This window comes from Panicum virgatum, chromosome 8K (assembly GCF_016808335.1).
Source record: "Panicum virgatum strain AP13 chromosome 8K, P.virgatum_v5, whole genome shotgun sequence".
Taxonomy (NCBI): domain Eukaryota; kingdom Viridiplantae; phylum Streptophyta; class Magnoliopsida; order Poales; family Poaceae; genus Panicum; species Panicum virgatum.
The window spans coordinates 5,794,014-5,800,013 of NC_053143.1; the positions used below are offsets into that span (position 1 = coordinate 5,794,014).

The 6,000-nt window shown below is 43.4% G+C and overlaps 1 long non-coding RNA gene across 1 annotated transcript; it reads right to left on the reverse strand.

Moving 5' to 3' along the window:
* Positions 1-2,363: 2,363 nt before the first annotated feature.
* On the reverse strand, positions 2,364-4,364 carry LOC120643701. The gene is made up of 3 exons (XR_005663134.1): positions 4,315-4,364; positions 3,005-3,316; positions 2,364-2,569 (listed from the first exon to the last, which is right to left on the reverse strand). It is a non-coding gene; the product is annotated as an uncharacterized LOC120643701 (long non-coding RNA).
* Between the last annotated feature and the right edge of the window lie 1,636 nt (positions 4,365-6,000).

The window sequence follows — 6,000 nt, forward strand, 5'->3', positions numbered from 1 at the left end:
TAAAGCTGCAGAAAGACATTGTCGAATGTCTTGTCAGCTTCGAGATGGTCTTCCCACCTTCCTTCTTCAACATTATGACACACCTTCTAGTTCATATTGTGACAGAAATAACTATCCTGGGTCCTGTTTTTCTACACAATATGTTCCCTTTCGAGAGGTTCATGGCCGTATTGAAGAAGTACGTGCGTAAACGTTCTCGCCCAGAAGGATGCATTGCTAAGGGCTATGGAACAGAGGAGGTCATTGAGTTTTGTGTTGACTATCTTCCTGATCTCAATCCGATTGGGCTCCCTGTGTCACACCATGAGGGGCGACTAAAGGGAAAAGGCACACTAGGAAAGAAATGTAATGTGAACATCCCTTGTAGTGAATTCAGCCAAGCGAACTTCACGGTTCTTCAGAATTCATCCAAGGTGGCTCCATATATTGACGAGCACATGAATATTATACTGTCTGAAAATCCACAGAAGAATCTTGCTTGGATTACACGCCAACATATAAAAACTTTTGACGGCTGGTTCAGACGAAAATTATTGGGCAAAAACACAGTTGATCAAGAACTTCAATGGCTTGCTAGGGGACCATCAATCACCGTGCAGCAATACCAAGGGTACGAAATCAATGGGTATACATTTTACACGAGAGCTCAAGACAAAAAAAGCACCAACCAAAATAGTGGTGTCCGTATGTGTATAGTAAACAGTAATGGAGAAAAGAACAATTACTATGGTGTCATAGATGAGATATGGGAACTTGAATATGGACCCATAGTTGTCCCTCTGTTTCGTTGCGAATGGGTGGTTGGAGGAGGCGTAACGAAGGACCGGTATGGGATGACCATAGTTGACTTTAAAAAGATTGGATATAAAGATGAACCATTCGTTCTAGCCAAGGATGTGACACAAGTGTTCTATGTGAAGGATATGTCGAGCAAACCGAAGAAAAAGTCGGATAAGACGCCTGAAGCAGACAAGGCTGGAAATGAGCCGAAACGGCACATAGTTCTTCCAGGAAAAAGAAAAGTTATTGGAGTTGATGATATTTCGGACAATTCGGAAGATTATGACCAGATTGATGACCTTCCTCCATTCTCAGTTGACGTTGACCCCAGCATCCTCTTATCCAAAGAGGACATGCCTTACTTACGCCGTGATCACGCGCAAGGCACTTTCGTCAAAAAGAAGATCATCAATGTTGCAGTAGATAATGATAATGAGTAGTAGTTTTATATAAATTATATATTGTATTTTCTCATTAAGTGATGTAATGTAACACATCGTGTCGTATTTATCTCAATTCTCGATACTATTCATGCAATTAGAACACAATATCATCTTCAGATAATATTATATTTTTGCATGGTATAAATATTATTTACTTTCACTAATTTTGCATTACTAGAAGCGTTGAAACATTAAATTACAAATAAATAATCAAGTAATTTGCGAATTGATTACATCATTGTATAAGCTATTACTGAAAAGTTTTTTGAATATTTTTGCATGGATAAAAATGAAATATTTTCGATTTATTATGAATAACAGAAGCATATATACATATAAACCGTATAAACTACACATAATTGATAATGCAAGCATATTCATTCATTTACTTCAATTACTATTTATTGTGTAGATATAATTAACAATATACTTAAAAAATCAAGACATCAATTTTTGTTTTGTTAATCTAATTATTAAGCCTATTACGAATAAATTTATTAATATTAAAGATTTTGTGTAAAAGAGAATTGGGGCGGGCAAAATTTGGTTCGCGCCAGGTGGGACAGGTTAGTGCCGGCTGGTAATTCTAGCCGGCACTAACGTACGAACATTAGTGCCGGCTAGAATTACCAGCCGGCACTAACATGGCCAGATGACGTCACAGATGGCATGTTAGTGCCGGCTGGTATTGTTAGCCGGCACTAACCGAGCACTCCCCCCATAAATCCCTTCTCTCCCACACTTCACAAAATTCAGATCGACGTTCGCCGCCGCCCCCGTCCCCGGCCGTCCCTCCCCCGCGTGCGCCGCCGCGCGTCGTCGTCGACCTCCCCGGCCCGGCACGCCGTGCCGGCCGCGCAGCACTCGCGTCCCCCGCCGCGCCAGCGCGAGCTCGTCCCCCGGTGCCGCCCCGACGCCGCCCTGCCCCAGCCCGCGCGCTGCCCCGACCTCGTCGTCCTCGGCCGCGCCACTGCGCGCCTCGTCGTCGTCGCCGCCTGGTGCCTCGCCGGCGCAACCTCGTCCCGGGGCCGCCCCGACGCCGCCCCAACGCCCTGCGCTTCACCGGAAACGGCGCCGGCCTCCTCTTTGCCCAATCCCAGGTAAAGCTCTTGCTTCTTGTCTCATAAATATTTTCTAAAATTTGAGTGAACAGATTAGAGGAATATGCATTCCTTAATTCAGTGCAAATACAAAAACAGTCATCACTATACTGTTTTTTTAGACAAACAATCACTTGCACGGTTCCAAGAAAATTCAAAAGATGGTTTAGTGTGCCAACAGAAATGGATGAGAGGGAGGAATCCAATTGCTCAATTATTTCACTGGCTGTTTTCCATTCCCGTAGCCTGTTGCAGAGCATCAAAGGTCTCACTAGTTAAACTAGCAACAGTAGTAACCTCTCAAAAGAAATAGAACATCAAAGATGCATGAAAACAAGACAAAAGCATGACATGATCTAGATGATAATAGCTAAAGGTGCAGACTGCAGAGGCTCACTTTCTATAACTGCAAATGCTCAACAAGTCCAAAAAAAAGGAGATGCCACTGAATTACTGAACTACATTTGAACAGAGTAAGCAAACAAACAGACCTGATAGCCTCAAGCATCAGTTTGTGAATTAAAAAAATTTGATCTAACAGAAATAAGAGAGATCTCACCTACCACAAGGTTTTATCCTGCTATCTCAAGTGGTATCATAATAAATACAATTGTAATACAAAAGTTCATCTGCATAATACTATTTAATGTGGCAGAAACTAGAGATGGTGGATAAACATACATGCTGCATGAAGCTATTATCTCAAAATAAGCCTTTTGGTTCAACGGTATCTGTTTTTGCTTCATGAATTTCATCAACTGTAGGACCCTTTCAGGTTGGCTTCCATTATTCAATGCTTCCATGAGGGATGAACATACAATGTGCATACCATGTGAATGTATCAGGGGCAACATTAGATGATTGCATAATTTCAAAGTAAGCTTATTGGTGTAAAGTATATTTTTTGTGACACATGCGGCCCAGCTTAGGCCTTTTACAGTAGTGTTTGGATAATAGCCATGTACAAAGCAAGTGCGGTACTACGAAGATAACCTGCAAAAAAAAATATTTGTTTGTTTTCAAATATCAAATCATTTCTACTCAACCATAAAGACTAACACATTGTCGCTACTACAATTACCAAACCTGTGTGTCCCACTACGAAGTTGCTGGAGCCCCAAATTAAAGTCACATGGATAGCTGCCCAAACCAAATGAGTGAGGCGGCACTTGGAAAAAAACTGTCTCCTTTTGTCAGTACGATAAAAGGAGAACTTTTACTACCCTGCCAATTTGCTTAATGAGGATGCAATGTCTTTTGTTAAGATTATTACCCCTCTTCGAAGATTTCGCCAAAAGATTTTCATTTTTGCGGAGCTTTTAGTTTCTAGAGATGTTTGTTAATGTTTGGGATCTTATCATGGATTAAGGCTAGTAGTGTGTGTTGACATCCAAAATTAGTCCGACTCAAAATTAGATCAAGAAATATATATAGAGAATATCTTAATCCATGGTTTATAAATGAGGAAAATTATTCTTCCGAGAAAAATAATGCACTCTCTTTGTTTTTTATGCTCGGGGCTTATGCACTCTCTTTGTTTTTTATTGTTTCAGGCAGTGGAAATGGATCCTACGGACAACCAAGACGAGTTAATGCACGAGCTCATTCGTGGTAGTACTGGGCACATAGCTCCAGAGTTTGATGAGGACGAGAACGATGGCAGCCAATTTTTAAACTTGCATTATCATGGCGACGAGGAGCAAGATATTAGTGGGGAGGAAGAAGGAAATGTCGAGGAAGCCGAGGTATAAAAGTTTAGTGATTCTTTCAGGCATCAGGATAAACGTTTTGTCAATATATATGTTAGGAGCAAGATATGTTAGGTAACTATTTGTGTTATGTTGCTAGCTTTGTTGATGATTTCAGTCCTTGTGTAAGGAGTCGTGCTCCAGCTATAAATTCTTATGAATGTTTCAGTCAATAAGTTACCTAATATCATGATAATTTTCGATCTGGAACCCTTGCTTGCGGGTTATGAAGGTTACGCATACCTGCCGCGACGTCCACTAGTTGCTAGCAACCCGCTTGATAAATTTGCGATTCTTTCAGGCATCAGGATCGACGAAGCCTAAACGGAAACGTGGCTCTAAGAGGAAGATGGTAGGATGTACGACCATCACGGAGATCAACGAAGCAACCGGCGAGCCACTAGCCCCTGGTCAAATTAAGACAACATTTGTAAATCAATTGGGATATCTTGTTAGGGAAAGCGTCCCCATAAAGTATAAGCTTTGGAAGAAAAATAAAGTCTCTGATCGACCTGAAGATATCGTGCCAGATTCAGAGAAAGATTTGTTATGGAAAGAGGTGTCGTTGCACTTCAACTTTCCCCCAGGCAAAGCTGACAAAGTAAAGGGATGGGCATTTAAGAAGATGGCAATTCAGTTCGCCTCGTTCAAGAAAAAATTGGTCGCAAACTTTGTCAACAAGGGCCTCACACCAGATTTTGATAAAGTCTGGAAGAAGCAACGAGAGTGGTGGAATGAATTCGTGAATTACAAGCACAGTGCTGATAGCATGGCAGCCTCGATTCAAGGCAAAATGAATGCTAGCAAAAAGACAAACTTCCATAGACTTGGGCCTGGAGGTTATAAGGTTGCTGTTCCGAAATGGGAAAAGATGGAAAATAATTTAATTGTAAAAGGAATCGTACCGCAGACCTTGAGTTGGCCCAAACGAGCAAGGTATTACTTCTATGCTCATGGAGGCACACTAGACCCCGACACTGGAATGTTTGTGACTAGCGACGTACTAAGAGAGGCTGCCCAAAGACTCGACGACGCAATGAGGCGTACGGAAGAAGGAACCTTCCAGCCCAACAGAGAGAATGACGAGCTGACTTACGCTCTTGGGAATGCGGAACACACTGGACGGACCCGAGGCATGGGCGTAGTTCCATGGAAATATGGCTTTTCCGGAGATCTCGAAACCTACCGAAGCCGATGCAGAAGCAAGGCAGTAGTGACAGAGAAGATCCGTAGCCTAGAAAATCGGATAATGTCACTTGAGGCAACAGTTGGGCAACGCTCGGACCAACCAGCTGCCAATGTGGAGGTTAGCCCCCCTTCTCAGCGTCGTAGCAGTGTTGCTTCCACAGAGCACCCTAATTTGGGTGCCGACAGGCCGAGGGACCCCATTGACGACATCACCGTTAGGACCCAATGTGAGCTTCTAGTTCTTTATGGGAAAAAGCTCAAAGTTTGTGCTGAGGGTTATGTGGAAGTCCAAGAAGAGGGCGGGACAATACATTGCCAGCCGATTCCTGAAGGATTCGCCAGAGTCTTTGTTGACCGAATTACTGAAGAACGCTGGGAAGACATGGACCTCCCGATCCCTATAGGTCCTGAAGAAACAGAACTACAACATGCCGTACACACATGGATCGCGTGGCCAAAGCGCGACATAAGATTGGTGCAAGCAGCCACAGATTCTGCTCGGTGCTCAAGGCAAAGATCACCAATGCTAGATGACAGGAATCCTAGTGTTGGCCCACCTTCTCCACCGCCTGCACGGGACCCCAGCATGGATCCGCCATCACCAGCCGCACAGGATCCGCCATCACCAGCCGCACAAAGCGAGCCAATTCCGGCATCATCACCAGCCGCACAACAGAATCAGAGTCAGCGACAGAAGGCATACACGGTACCTTCGGTCCAACCATCTCATAAGCAGCAAAG